The 16,400-nt window shown below is 41.0% G+C and overlaps 1 long non-coding RNA gene across 1 annotated transcript; it reads left to right on the top strand.

Moving 5' to 3' along the window:
• Positions 1-206: 206 nt before the first annotated feature.
• Positions 207-9,679, top strand: LOC132647981 (uncharacterized). Its single transcript, XR_009586306.1, has 3 exons — positions 207-473; positions 557-639; positions 9,036-9,679. It is a non-coding gene; the product is annotated as an uncharacterized LOC132647981 (long non-coding RNA).
• Positions 9,680-16,400: the final 6,721 nt, after the last annotated feature.

Here is a 16,400-nt window from a genome sequence, read left to right as displayed (position 1 = left end):
CGCCTAATTCTTTACATTACCCCGTCCACATCTCGTCAACAGTGTTTCTCCCGATAACTCACCTTTAATTCTTTCCAAGGATTCAACCAAATTCATGCTGGTTTACTTTTTTTTTTTTTTTTTTTTCAATTCATGGGAAGAGAATCACAGAGGATCTTGGGAACCCACTGCTGCAAGGCTATTTATTCACTCACGCATGCACACGCTCATCATTTATTTAGTGACTACTGTATGCCAAGACCCTGTTTGGGACCTGGGTATATAGAAATGAACAAGGCTGACGAACACCTTCGTCCTTCTGGAGCTCCCATCTGGTCCTGGCACACGGAGCGCCGGGGCACCCGTCAGCACATATTGCGGAGGGAAGAATACCATCAGTTAATAAAACGAGATGGTCACTGCAGAGAATTCCTTCCCCTGCTTTTCCTGAAGTCGCCTGACGTGCTCTTTCTTCTCGGTGTTTTACCTCTCAGGTATGGCTTGCGTCTCAGATTTTTCTCGGCACTGTTTAGAGTTACCATGTGGATATTTTTCTCCAAATATTTTGCTTTTTCAGTGCGTCTTCATGCGCTGATGCCAGAACCCTAGCCGGCAGGAAGCCTTTTCCCCCCAGCACGCTCTGGAAGCAGGGCTGATACTGTGAGTATCTGGCTTACTCATTTCTGTGGGCCCTGTGTTCAGAAGTGCCCCAGTGTTTCCCTGTCACCGTCTTAAAAGTGTTAATAATTTTTAAACATGTCTGTTTCTCCAGGGTCCCTATCGGCTTTGCAGCTCGGCTTCTTCAAGAGCTTACAGGAGGTCCTGGCTTTCTGGTTGTGAAACCTATACTTCTCAGCCAGGCCACTAGGGTGAATGTCTGCCTTCCTGTCTCAATTGCCTCTTGCGTTCATCTCCCTTTGATGGAGTCTTTACTTAAGCTGGCCAGGCCTGCTTCTCTTGCATGAAATTGACCTACTTCTGCCACTGGGCTGTGGCTTCGGTGCCTCTTTCTGACGGCCATGGTGCCTGTACTTCTCTGCTCCAAACTCGCTCTCAAAATCTTTATAACTGAGCTCAGAACTTAGCTCCCTCCGACTTGAATTTCTTCTTTCTTGTTTTTTTTTTTTTTTTTTTTAATGTGATTATGGATGTAAATTCTCTAGTAAGGGCATAATGGTCACTCTCATTTAGTGTCCACTGCAGGCCTCTTTGCTGTGGAGCTGTGCGTTTCACGTGTGTAATCTCATTTTCTCATTTTTATACCCAACTCTGTAGTTTTTCTTCAGTTTTGGGCATTATTTAATACAGTCTGACTTTTCTTGTAGACTTCAAAATTTCTGAACCCATGGGTCATGGCCTTTTCACTAATTTATGCTCTCTTGACACCACGCAGATGGTGTCTGCTGTGGCGCCAGGTCTCTGAGTATGGCCAAATTGACTGACTAAGAATTAATAAAAGATGAATATAGAGTATATACTTCTTTTGTATACTGATTTTTTTTTTTTTTTGTAGCTAGCAGCATCCCAGGAAGAATTTTCTTGCCTGAGAACTTTGCAAACTGGTCTGTACCATAACTTGAACTAATTGTTCTTGTGATCGAAGCTCACAACTATATAATGCCTGCTAGGCGTCATGCCAAGGCACGATTTGACTTCTGCTTACGTTTGCAGCTAAGTCGATTTTGCAAAGTGTACCCACATGCGCTGGGCAGCACGCACTCCCACCTCGGCTCTCTTCACTTTCCGCACACAACTTGTTCTTGCAGTGGGTATATTTTGCTTGTTGGAATACTTGGCCATTGAAGGCCGGGGCTTCCGAAGCTAATTACAAAAATAGTGCCGTTGATAAGCTTCTACCAAATGTAAAGTGCCATATTCAGATGCCTTCAGGACATCCATTAAACCAGCCAGAAAAGAGGGCATGGTATTTATCAAGTCAGGGAGACTCATGCCTAACAACAGCGAGTTCTTTTATGCCATTAAGAAGTGAGCAGACCTGTCAGGAGAATGTTCAACATAAGGTAACGTCAACTCGCTGGAATAACTTACTCACTGCAGGACTCCCATCTGTGAAGTCACTGGGGAGGCGACTGCCTCTGTGTGATTCCTCAGATTTGTCAGTTAAATTAGATGCCTAAAGGCAAAACCGACTGACAGGAGCATTATGGGATGGTCCTGGAGGAGTCAGAATCCATAATCCTCCAAGGAGGTCCATTCACAGTTTCATTCATGCTGATGCTAAGGGTCATATCAGATTTGAAAGAAAGTGATAAGAAAGAAAGCCAGCATGTCAGCTCCCTCAAGACTCACAGTAGCACTATGCCTAGAGAATTCCCGGCTGAACCGAGGAAGGCTCGTGTCTGTCTGAGTTTCTGGTGAAGTTCTGCTTGTGTTTCCTCATGACATGCCAGTCTGAGGGTAAAAATGAAGTATATAGCAAAAATACAATAAATCTTTGCTTTAGCCTTCTTAGCGTCTCTAAGAAACATATGCTCATTGAATCTGTCCTGGTCAAGTCACTATTTCTGTTTCATTGTCCTCCTTTCCCTCACCCGCCATCTATACTAGAGGACCTTCAAACGACCTTCCGTGTGTCATGAGGAGGTCTTGAGTAAGAGAATGTGAGTAAGATGAACTGAAGTAGCACTGAACATTTTCCCCAAACATTTCCTGTTCTCCCATGAGTGCTGAAGTCCTTGGGCCAAGTTGGTAGGTCTCACTTCTTTCTTCTCTCATGACAAGTGCCATCTAAGGAAGGTCCTTGAAGCTTAACGAAACTAGACTTTTTGCAAGTCTACTCTATCAGCCCACCCAAAGCTAACTATATATGCTTCTGGATCACAGTGTAGGCAGGGTGTCACCCGGAGATTACGATCGCCTCTGCTTCAAAGTAGCTGTCGAATGACCTCAAGGGTTAAGACCAAGTTGAGGTGAAGATTAAAGGCTGACTGAGCCACGGGAAATGTTTTTCTTTAGGCTCCTCAGAAGCAGATACGGGGATAAGATGGTCAAGTGGAAGTGCCATATTTGGAAGGTGACAATAAGAAATCCTCGGAGTAGAATTTGGAGATGAGGTGAGGAAGAAAAAGAGGCCTACAAAGATTGCATCACCCAGATGTCCTCATTTATTCTGCTTAGAACTTTTTGGAGAGACGGTTAAAACACACATCAGGGGCTGGAGAGGTGGCTTAGTGGTGAAGAGCACTGGCTCTTCCTCTAGAGGACCTAGGTTCAATTTGAAGCACGCATGTGGCAGCTCACAGTTGTCTGTAACTCCAGTTCCAGGAGCTCCACGGCCTCAGGCATGCACACGGTGCTCATATATGGGTATGAAGGCAAAATACCCATACATGTAACATATAGTAAAATAAAGAAATCCTTAAAAAAAGACCAAAAATCCATGGCTCAGGCTTATCCCAACTGAGAGGTGAGAAAGAAGTGTTTTTTTTTTTTTTCTTGTTTTTTCTTTTGTGAGGCAGGGTCTTTTTATGTTTCTGGGGTTGAACGAGGACTCAAACAGCTCATGCGGTCCAGGCTAGCTTTGAAGATCCTCTTGCTTCAGCTTCCTGAGAGCTGCAGTTATAGGTGTGTATCACCACACCGGGCTGAAGACGTGCTATTTGGTTACCTAACCCCTCTGTCAGGCGCACCACCCCCACTCCCTGAAGGCTGAGTTCTCTCTTGCAGCCAGACACAAGCAGAGGTGAGAACCATAGGCATTCACAGTTAGCATGCGCTCATGCCTAAAGAGGAGCGAATGAGGACGGGACACTGACTGAACCTGTTACAGTGAGAGTGGGAGGCGGAATAAATGATCAGAATACGCCGAGAAACCATCTTTCAGGAGTCCCCCTCTTACTGTGTTAATAAAGAGTATCTCAGGGCAAAAGAACACACTGGCGGGGGGGAGGGGACTAGCAAGTGGGAATTTTAGAACAGCCAACATTTATATAAATTCTGCAAGGTAACTCGTAGCTACTTGCCCTTGTGTGGGTTCAGGAATATATATATATATATATATATAATATCATAAAAATAATAGTAATATTTTTTTTTCAAGAGAAATTGGGTCGACAGATAGCCTCAAAGAAATCTGATTGTACAATACATTTTGAAATTATCCATTGTGGACTTAATCTTTCTGTGCGAACCCAAGAGTCCTTTAGCTAATTCTCTTCCCAGTGAAGAAGCCAATCAATGTTCTTTCAGAGGAGAAAATTGCTAGAGAGCCTAGCATGTGTTTTGATGCCCTAATGAGGTGCTATGAATTATCCAACCCAAACCAATTAAGTCTCAGCCTAGCTAGAAGGCTACTGAGGAGATGAGGAGACAGCATGCATTTAGGGCAGAATTAACTGCTCCCATAGCCTGGAAACAGGCTTGGGGGGAAGCCAGACCTTGGAGGAGCTTTGCTCTCCCGAGAGCTGGCAGCCAAAATGTGATCTAGCCCAACATGAGTGCTGACACGTTTGCTTCTTTGGCCTTAAATTTTTAAGAAATGTCTGTAAAACATAAAATATGTTTTGAACATTACATAAGACTATTAAAAGAAAGCGGATCGTGAAAACACGGTATGTCAGAGACAATAAAATAAGCGAAATGAACTGCCGCTGACTAGAGGCTTGACCTTGGGCCAGTTGCTCAGTCCTTCCATGTCAATCAAATAGGAAATTATAGCTCAATAATGTGGTTTTGGATTGCAGCTCAATAAGCAAGCTCTAATCTCTTGGTTATGCCTTACTGTACCATGGGAAAGCAGGCCGTTTATTTTCATTTTAATGTGATCTCTTCAGTGGGCTGTGACTTTCCACGCTGCACAATGCTAGGGTTGGCGTAGGAACTCAGTAACGCTGAATGAATGTGGAGTGAATGGTTATTCAAATACTATGATGAACCCAGAAGTACCTGAATACGCACGCTATCAAGCCAAATAACCACCTCAGTGGGATAAATTCTATTGACTTTTTATATAGTGTGTGTATAAAAGTATATAGAAAGGACAGGGGAGATGGCTCAGGCACTAAAGCTGCTGTGCAAACTTGAGGACCTTTGTGGACCATCAGGACTCATGTAAGAAAGACCAGCTTCATGGCTATGTGGCTATAATCCCAGTGTGGAAGGGAGAGATGGGAGGGTCCCTGAGGTTTGTTGGCCCGCCAGTCTAGATGAATCATTAGGCTCCAAGTTCAGTGAGAGACCCTGCCTCAGAGTACAAAGTGGAGAGTGAGTAACGATGTCAATGATGTTTATATGCACAAAAATGCATGGAGTGATAGGTGTAGCTAGACAGAAGAAAACAGTGGAGCTGTGGAGAGGCTTGTGTGGGGTGATGACTAAAGCATAAACTCTGGGGTCCGGTGGCCCAAGGCTTGAGTCTCGACTCTGCTGGGAGGTAGCTATGTGCTCTTTTACAAGTTACTTCCATTTTCTGGTCTTCAGCTTATTCTCTTGGATTTTGTAATTTGCAACGAAGATCATATAACCCTGAAGCTTCTAGAGAGCTTTGAGAAGCAGTCTGAGCATAGAAGTGCTCAGCCTAAGCTGCTCACTAGCATCCACAAAGTCTACAAAGATGGGTAAAAGTTCTCTATCAAGTTGTCTCTAGGTCTCTTGTATTAGCTTTTGGCGATTATCCAAGCAACATTTTATTTCATGTACCTTTTTCCTGCCTCTCTGATCTACCCTTCTATGTCCTAGCTCCAGTTTTCTTCTTTTAGGCTTGTTCAAGGTTGGAGAATCCCTTGCTCCTGTCTTCATCGTAGCACCTAATAATGGTGGTTCTCTGGAAAAGATGAGGATGCTGTATCTTCACTCTTCTATGGCTTCAGCATGAATATTCTAGATTCTTCTAAGTAGAGCATCCACAGGACAAAAATTTGTCCTCCTTTTGTTGTTTCTTGTAATATCACTTTAAGTAATTGTGATAAAGTTATCTCCTGGTGAGGGTAGGAACAGGTAAGGGGAGTAGAGAGGTAAGTCATTTTCTGCTGTAATGTAGTAAGATAGTATGAAGATAGTATGGGTCACACAGCTTTCTAGTATCTGCCACACAGTAGGTCCTCAAGTCATAGTGCCTATGTTCAATCTCAATGGTGTCAGATAGTGACCTCATGACGCCTCTTGTCTTTATTTGCTTTCCCACCTTAAAAAAAAGAAAGTTTCTTTTTTTTTTTTCTTGAGATGGAGTATCTCAGTATGTAGCACTGTCTAGCTTGGGGCTCTCTGTGTAGATGAAGCAGGCCTTGAACTCATAGAGATCCACTTGCTGCTGCCTCCCAAGTGCTGGGAGAAAAAAAAAATCTGCACCATCCTCAGCCTAAATGTATGTTTTTTTTTTGTATATACACAATTCAGAGTTATGAATTTTCAAGTCTGCTTACTATAGCAAAAATGATGGCTCAAAAATCCCATCATTTGGGTCCACATAAATCCTTGGATGAAAATCTTTGGCCAGTGGACTGAATCTGCCACCGCCGTGCACCTCCAGGTGGAGTATGATGCTGTTGCCACTTTCCTGAAATGCAGGCCCATAAAATGGCCATTGATGTCTGAGCACTTTCCCTGGGGAAAGTCCCTCTATAGTGACCAAGGAAGTAATCAATAATTCTGCATCCCAGAAGTCCTAGGAAGCGTTCTGCTTTTAGGTCACTTTGAATAAGGGCTTCAACAAAACAGATGTTTTGTCTTCCATCATAAATAATAAAGTACTCAGTGTTCTTTGTTTCTGCATTTCTGGTGTCCTGAATGCAACTGGATGGACTCTGCTTCAAAAATATCAAGAAAGAGAAAACACAAACTTTAGTTTACTGTACATCTTTTCTGCCTTTGTAAAATTTTTTTTTTAGTATTTCTAGATGCCATGAGGTTTGTCTGGGGTGAGGGGATGTGAGGAGATCTAAATTTATATCCTTGTAGAATATTTTTTTACAGACCAATATTTCCAAAGATTTCTTAAGATAAAGCAAAACTCACAGCTGATGCTATGTTGCTGCTTGGTGAGGAGGTAACATGGCATGATGCTTAATATAGCTTATTTTTATTTATTTTTTACACCCATGTAATAGCAAAAAGACACAATGACACGGAGAGTCATAAAGCCAAACAACTCTCCCATTTCATTTTATAGCATGAGGCGGGGAAAGGCACAATTTGGTATCCTGACCATTTTTATAGGGGTTTGGAGACAGGTTAGACATGTCTGAAATATGTCCTTCAATTTTTAGAACTCTTTCAGGCATTCCTGCTGAAGGATGTTCCTTGGAGAAATACTGCTATAAATACAGGATGTTTTCATTACTGTATGTGGTTGATTCAGCCTGTTGGCTACATGACATTGAGAAGAAGTGCCTGAGAAACGACTTCATATACACCATGTTCAAACAGTCCCCAGAGTTCCCCAGATTAGAATGACTCCAGTGGGAGTGCTTGGGAATGAATGTCCATATATCACGGAGGTCTTTAAAAACAGGTTTAAGGTTCTGTAGGCTGTCTCCTTTCGTGCAAGGAAGTGATGGAATGAGAGCGTGTATGGAGATTAATTTCAACCTATGAAACTTTTCACTTATTCTTATTGAGGAAAAAAAACTACAAAAAAATCAATAATTCAGCAAAACAAAGCAACAATAAAAACCTTTCACACAAGACACAAAGATCTAGCAGGAGGATATACTTGGGGCCATAGTTCAAGATGAACCTATATGGAGGTTCATCTTGTATGTTTCCTATAGGCTGCTGGGCCGCATGCTCAGAGTGTAAGGTAGGTCTCCTAAAACGCATGTAATTTTAATATAGAATAATAGCCCACGTCTATGTATCTCTTTACAATTGACGAATATTTTTATTATGTTTTTCTTCGATCCTCAAAATAACGTGGGAGGGTGGGCGATATTTAATGAACGATGCCCTAAACTCAGAAAGATAACAGGGACATGCCCAAGGTCATATAGCTACCAAGTCTCTGGATCTTCGGTCTCAGCCTGCCGCTTTCGTCTTCATTCCACATCGACAAATAAAATATTGCTTTTTCTGTTTCTGTAATATTGCCAGGGTTGTAAAAATATTACAGCCCCCACTTGGCTGATCAAAAATTAACGATTCTTTATTGAATAGAGATTTTATGGCCTGAATGACAGAGGGATATAGCCCTTTTGATGCTGGGTGGGCTAGGAATTGACTGAGAAATGCATCATTTACAGAGATGTTGAATTCATAATGAGACTTGCAATTCTGTAATGCTTATTGCAAAAATATAGAAAATGAAAATAATGAGCAGGTTGGAAAAAAAGCAAAATTGTGAAAGGAGCACATTATTTACTATAGTTAGATTAGTCTGTGGGTAGGATCACATTTATGATCAAGGGCAGTCTTCGCCTGCCAAGAGAAGGGTAATACAATCCTGTGCACAGAATAAAAACTAATCACACCAGGAAGGATTTTTCCTCTGTCTCTTAGTTATTGCTCTATGTATTATGAAAATTTCTATTTTTTTTTCAACAGACTAAATGATATAGGAACCATCATCAGAAAGATTTAAGAAACACAATTGTGAATGAGGTTTTGGAACAACTGAATTATAGCTTAATGTACGGATAACTGTCCATCTATGGACGTGTCTGATCTTTTATTTTTGGGCTGGCCTGAAACTCAGTTTTAGCCCTGGTTGGCCTAGAACTCATTATGTAGACCAGGATGGACTGGCAAGTATAGAGATGAACTTGCCTCTGCTTCTGAAGTGGTGGAATTAATGTCTATTTTAAAGATTTATTTGCTTTATTTTTAATGTGTATGAATATTTTGCCTGCGTGTGTGTACGTGCAAAATGTGTGTACCTGATGCCTGAAGAGGTCATACAGCGGCGTGGGATCCCTGGAACTGTAGTTATGAATAGTTGTAAGCCTCCATGTGGTACTAGGAACCGAACCTGGTCCTCCGCAAGATCAACAAATGTTCTTATCAGCTGAGCCATCTCTTCAGCCCCCCATGTCTGTACTTTTTTTTATTTTTAAAGAGAATTTATTTAAGATTGGATTGAAAGGTTATTTCTTGTCATTTCACAGAAAATACGACAAAGGTTGCATCTGATGTTCAGCGGAAGAACACCACAATGCGCTGCGTACAAGCAGTTCAGAGGCGCCCCAAGCTGCCCTTATGGCTCTGCAGCCCACTGAGCCACTGCTTCCGTGATTTCTTTTCTGGACTTTTGATCTATCTGTCCTTGGCTTTCCTGTCCACTTCCCCATCAGCATCACCATGGGTTCAGTGCACCTTGGCCATCACCCACCATGGCTTCATCCTTACGTTCCTTCTTCCTTTTTAAATTTTCAAAAATTAAAAAAAAATGTGTAGGAAATGCAGACTTCCAAACAATCCCTGCAGGGTCTCCATGCAGAAGTGCTAGCATTAATTTTTAAAACATACAAGACAACAGTTTGTTTAAATCTGCTTCCAACGCAAAAGCTTTCTGGGATCAGAATGACCAGGCCAGAGGTGGATTCTGAGAGCTCGAGAAGTCTGGATCTAAGAACAAGTGTGTTGAAAACCAAATTGGAAGCAGAGACACTGGGTTAGCTCAGTGAGGCTTCCCTAGTTTGGGTTAATTTGTAGGAAGGACTGAATTAGTGAAAAGTCTAAATTACACTACATTTTGTAAAGAACTACAGATGTGACACTTAATTGCTTACAGAAATATAACTAGAATAAAGTCAGCAAAATTTTCTTAATAAAGTTGTTTTAAAAATCAAATGGAAGAGAATATTTTTTGATGTGCATGCTAGCTGCTTTCAAGTAAATGGATTCAGAAGAATTCAGAGTGCAGCACTTTGAAACTGCAAGCCTTTGATAAATAATTATTGAAAGGATGCATATGGTATGGAAGGCCCTGCAGTAGGCCATAGAAGTGGAAAAATGAGGAACTTCAGAGCTCTTTATAGAAAAGGGTTCTCGGAGGAGAGGCAAACACAGGGTGGGTAGCGACGCTATAACCCCGTGAGTGAACTGCACAAGTTCTGAATGTTCATAAGTGGGTTTCCTCAAACTATGGTTTATAGAATTCATTTATAATGATAAACATTTTATCTCAGGTGATGTCCTGCTGTTACTATAAATTTCAGACATCTAGGATGCAACTTAATGATAGTATAGTGTAGAATAATGAAGACAGGATGCATTTGTTGATTTTTAATATCAGATTTGCTGAGGAGCACCACACACCATTACAAATGCCATTTAACAAAGACGAGATAAGCTGGCCGTGGTGACACATGCCTGTAATCCCAGCACTCAGGGAGGCAGAGGCAGGTGGATCTCTGTGAGTTCAAGGCCAGCCTGGTCTACAAAATGAGTCCAGGACAGCCAAGGCTACACAGAGAAACCCTGTCTCAAAAACAAAACAAAACAAGCCCTAAACAAACAAACAAACAAACAAAAAACCAAATAAATATGAGATAATACTGAGCTATAGTGTGGTAAAAGGGAGGAGGTAAATTAGTCATGGCACATAATAGTTACTCTATACTCCGAAAGCTGAGGCAGGAGGCTACCTGTTTAGAGCCAGACTCTGGGCCAGTGATGAGATCCTTTGGGAAAACAAAAGAGGTAGGGTATTTCCGTTTTAACAGCAGAGCTATCATGGGCTGAATGTTTCTATAAAAAAACACTTTAAACTGCAAAATTAATTTTCCCCCTATCCCCACCTGCATCTGGCCAAGTTGAACATCATTTACTTTTGTTTTCTCTGCACAAGAGTGGAATTCTCTATTGCCGTTCAGTAGGATATTGTCATCACATTGTCATTTTAATGATTCACACTAGTTATACATGTTAAAATTATAATACTTTTGATAATAATAATTGATCTCTACCAAAGTTAAAAACTGAACTGGCTTAAAGTAATAAGCCATAATCTTCGTTTTTATTGCTTGAGAATTTCATGCACGCATGTAATGTATTTTGGTTAAATCTACCCCTCCCCCATTTTGTACTCTTTTCCAATACCACCCTCCCATGATTCACTACCAGCTTCATGTGGTTTGTTTCTTTAAACCCACTGAATGCTGCCGGCATGTGCATGGGTATCTTTAGGACCATCTCCTGGAGCACGGGCAACTTCCCAGAAAACTGACTTTCCTTCTCCCAACAGCCACTAGTTGCCAATATCTCCTCAGCTAGGGTTGCGACGCTCCCCTCTCCATGCTCGGGTTTTGGCTGCCTTAATCTTTTTCAGGTCTAGTGTATGTAGTCACAGATGCTAGGAGTTTATGTGTGCAAATGCACTGCCATGTTCTTAAGACGCTGCTACACTGCCGTCACGTCTTACCTCTGACTCTTAGAAGACACACGATCGTTAATAGCGGTCCTCAAATGTAGCCACTGTCATCTTGACTTTATATATGCAATTGAAATTAAGTCCCGGAGCTGATAAGTAACTCACTTAACTAACAGAGAGAGAGAGAGTAAGAAAGTGGTGTCTATGGAGTAAAACCCCCATTTCTTCAGTTCTCAAGCTCCTGTTACTGCATTCTAAATAAATTTGTATACTTTTCTCATTTAACTTGCAACTCTGGATGCTATTTATATTTTCAATTGTTTATATTTTTGATAGAAGCCCAGAGAAGTTAAATTATTTATTTAAATAATAAAATACCTGGCTATTAAATATCAAATACTCAGCTCTTTTCAATGTACTAGGAGATATGTTCTTATTGTCCATACTAACACTAGCTGAAACATTCCAGATGCCCAGAATAATGCCCTCAGCGTTATTCAGATACATGATGTGCTTTCTGCTTTGTCAGAAAATATCATGGAGCTAGAATTAAGGAGAGAATAGCTCTAATAAACAGTATAAAACAAACAAACAAACAAAAACTCCAGTTAGATTTAAAATTCAGCCTTTTAAAAACATAGCTTTATTGAGATACAATTTACAAATCATGTAATTCATGCATTTAGAACCTACATCTCAACAGTTTTGAGTATCATCACCACCATCAATCTTAGAATATTGTAGTCATCTTAACAAAAATCCCCAAACTGAACAGCAGTCATTCTTTATTTCCTTCTAAAAATGTCCAACCATAGGCAGCCACAGACCTTCTCTCTCTCTCTCTCTCTCTCTCTCTCTCTCTCTCTCTCTGCATTTGTTTTCTTGGATGTTTCATGTGCATGGAATCTTGGAGACATAGTCTCCTGTGGCTGTCCATTTCATGAAAATGTTTTCAAGGTTCATCAATATAATCCAATGTGTCAATTCCCATTTCTTCCTAGAGGAGCAATTCTCCATGGGCTGGATGTAGCATATTTTATTACTTTTATTAGTCCCTTCATTAGTCAGTAGACTTTTTTTTTTGGTGTTTTCCCCTGTTAAGTATTATTCATAAAGAATCTATGTACATTCATATGCAGATTTTGCATGGACATGTTTCTTCTATGTTTGCACTCAGGAGTGAAATTGCTGGCACCTGGTCCAACTATTGTCAACTTTTTGAGGAATGGCTGGGGTCTTTTTTCAAGGTAGTTGCAAATTTATATTTCTATCAGCAGGATATATGTTTTAGTTCTCCCATGGCTGAGTGAACTCTTTTACATTTTCTCTATGTTCGCCTTATCAAATATTTTGCTCTGTTTTATGGGCTGTCTTTATGGTACCCCCTGAGGTACAATTTTTTGGGATAAATTTTCTCTTTTAAAAATCATTTTATCTTTTATTTATGTGTGAATGTATGTCTGTGTGTGGGCAGTGCACGTATTATGTACAGGTGTTTGAGGAGGCCAGACAATGATGTCAGAATCCCTGGGGCTGGAGTTACAGGCAGTTGTGAGCCATCCGATGTGAGTTTTAGAAGCTGCCCTTGGGTCTTCGGCAAGAACAGTAGGTGTTCTTAACCACTGATCATCTCTCACTCTCTCTTTGAATATTTAACGAATACCAATTTATCGCTTTGTTGTTTTTGTTTGGCATCTTATCTAAGAAGTTTGAAGATGTGCGTGGTGCTTTCTCCTAAGACTTGTGCCATTACAGATCTTACATCTGGACCTCCCTCCTCGTTGAATTAGCTTTGGCATATGGTGTGAGGTGGGGTTCCGACTTCATTCTTCTGCACATGGCTCTCCATTCGTCTTGGCGTCATTTGTTGAAAAGCCTATTCTTTCCCCATTGGATAGCCTTGGCACCTTGTTCAAATTCATTGACCAAGATCAGTTGCTTTGTTTCTGTTTTCTGGGATTATTATGTTGATCTATCTGTATGTTTTTCCTGGGCTGTCCTGTTTATTGTGACTGTGGTAAGTCTGATTGGGAGGTGTAATTTTTCTCTGTTTCAAAATTATTTTGTTTGTGTTGTTCTTTATGTAAAATTTTAAATGAGAATATCAGTTCTCTGAAACTAAATCAGCTGAAATGTGAGAAACCAAGTTTTGACAATTTATTGAAAATATTTCATCTTAATTGTGATTATTTATTATAACATATTAATTATTATTATAATTTTATACACGTAAATTCCAGTTGCATATGCACAGGTGTATAGAGGTAGGAGAATAACTTCTTGGTGTTATTCTCAGGAATACCATCTACCTCCTTTGAGGCAGGAGACCACCGGTAAGGTAAAACTAGTCAGCTAGGGAACCCCAGGAACCCTCCTGCCTCTGTCTTCCCAGTGCTGGGATTACTGGTATGCTATCATGACTGCCATTTAATTTTGTGCTCTGAGGATCTAACTTAGGTCTTTGCATTTTCAAGGTAAGCACTTTACCAACTGAGATTTCCCTTAAATAATCCAGGCCTCAAATAATATTTATAATAGACATTTTTAGTGTTAAACCAGACATTTCCAATGGTTCTATAGCACCACAAAAACTCATTCCTCTACTAAAAGACTTTGGAAAATAGACATGCAGTTGAGAACAGTTCCCCTTTTCTGGTTAGATGTGCCTCTGGAAATGTCACTGGATTTCTCTGAACCTACTGATTAATCTATTAAAATGCGAGAGCCAGGCACAATTACGAGAGTGGAAAGTCAAGTTACAGAGTGACCAAAGAACTGTAAAAAGTATCTCTGACAGTGAATTTGTATTAAGGCTAATAAAAGAAGTCATAAGAAATCAGTAAGACAAACGCAGACCAAGGAAAGCCAACAGCTTCAGGGCCTGGAAAAATCATGGGATGAATTCTTTTCTAGACCCTGTGAAATGAACACAACTCTGTTGTCTCCTTGAGTCCAGAATTCCGGTACCAAGAACCTCGAAGAATGAATTTCTCTTGTCAGAGCAACTGGAGTAGAGGAAATAAATCACCATCAGGGACAAGCAAATTAAGGCAACGGTGGGGTTTCGCTACCTATTTCAGAATGCTAAAAAAAAGAACGATAATGATTATGAAGACGTAGAACTGAATCCAAACATTGCTGGTGATGTTCTGTTTGGTAAAACCTTCTAAAATGTGTGTTTACTTATCTTTATTTAACCATTCCAGTTTTAGGTGACACGCACAAAGAAAATGTGTAATTTCTTCTAACATCGCAAACATATATACTCGTAATAAGTGTTCATTTAGTTCCGGCTCAGAAAGAGCCCCTCGTCCATCAAAAGCAGGAGAAGTAACTATGATGGTTGCACTCACATTACTGAAGTAAGACACAGCCGTAGCTTCATATGACAGCACGTGTTAATCTTACAAGGATAGTGCGGTTGAGAAGCCAAACAGCATACACCACATGACTCCATTGAGATGCAACTTCAGAGTCCAACAAAACTCACTAACAATATTAGAAATCAGCTCATTTGTCGTCTTTTTAAGGGGGGCAATGACAGGAAAGACCTGAGAAGTTAGACTTCATTCAATTAAAATAACATTAATAAAGCCTAGCCTAAGTCCAGCGTCGTGTTCTGCGTATTCAGCACGCATTTATTAGTTTTCCTCTCTCTCTCTTTGAGACAGGTTATCACTACTTAGCCCAAGTTGGCTCCACACTCATGGTTTGCCCTCCGAGTGTAGGGATGGCATGCACACATCACCATTGTCCAGTAAGATTCTGTTACTCACCCATAACTCTTCCTCATAGGGTGACAGCATGAGGATCACCACAACTTTGAGGGTAGCTTGGTCTACATAGTGAGTTCTAGGCCAGCTGGGGCAACACAGCCCCGTGTCAGAACCCAAACCAGGGACTGGGGAGATGGCTCTGCTGTTAAGACACTTGCCTAAGGATGCAACTGACTTCCGGCATTCATATACACAGCCTGGCATGGTGGCATGCATTTGTAATTCCCACGCCGGGTGGGTTGTAAAAGATGGGTGTAACCCTGAGGGTCGCTGGTCAGGAAGAGTGGACTAATTAGTGAGCTCGGGGTCACAGTGAGAAGCCCTGTCTCTATGAGCAAGGCGGACGGCTACTGAAGAGCAACATCTGACGTTTATCTCTGGCCTGCACACACACGAGCCCACACGTGAATACCTACCACCCCTAACAACACAACAGAAAAGCCAACACAAATGAAACACGCCTAACAAATTAAAGACCCCCAACAGCAACAAAAGCAACAGCAGCAGCCGCCGCCACCACCACTGCCACTGCCACAAAGGATACGCTGAGAGCCAAAGAGTGTTTCCCATCGCATCCATAGCCTGGTTGCACGGCCCGCTGCTATGGCCTCCGTGGCGCATTAACCTTTTTTATTTATTTAACATCCACTGAGACTGTGCTTCTGCAGTACTGAATAATCCACGAAGTTATCGAAGACAGACAATATTCTCTATTTTGATAATGAGGAAATGCACCAACGAAGAGCTTTATTAGTGTGAGAAGTCACACACCCAGAGTTCTCTATCCCATTAGGAGGAAAAACCCCCAACATATGTCACGTCAGGTTAATAAATAGTGCATGTGCTGGGGGTGATCTACATTAGCGGGAAACTCCCCAAAGGAAAAATTGATTTGCTTTTAAATTTTAACCTATTTCTTTCTTTCTTTCTTCTTCTTCTTCTTCTTCTTCTTCTTCTTCTTCTTCTTCTTCTTCAGGTTCTGATTTTCTTCCCTTTTCTTCTGTGAAGAATGTTAATTTCTACGAGGAATGTATCGTTCTCCAAACCAAACAGCGAAAAGAGAAACTGAATGCAGAAAGAGAGAGAGAGAGAGAGAGAGAGAGAGAGAGTAAGGAGAAATAAAAGGGAAAAATAATAAATTGGTCATTAAACTGAGAAAGATGCGCAAGATACAAGAGAGGAAAGAAAAACCGTGCATGTACTGCGTGGGGCGATGGCGCAGACCTTAAGTATAAAATGCTCCACAAGTGCTGTAATTGAGAAAATCTATCAAATGTCCTGACAGCTGCTCCGGCATTTCCAGAAGCGATAAAACTGGAATTTATTTCACTCCTAGAAAAAGGGGCAGTATCACCTTCTGGCGGCTTTAATGAAATGCCATA

Source organism: Meriones unguiculatus, chromosome 15 (assembly GCF_030254825.1).
Source record: "Meriones unguiculatus strain TT.TT164.6M chromosome 15, Bangor_MerUng_6.1, whole genome shotgun sequence".
Classification (NCBI taxonomy): domain Eukaryota; kingdom Metazoa; phylum Chordata; class Mammalia; order Rodentia; family Muridae; genus Meriones; species Meriones unguiculatus.
Note: the sequence above shows the minus strand (reverse complement) of the source record. Positions and strands in the feature narration are given on the sequence as shown.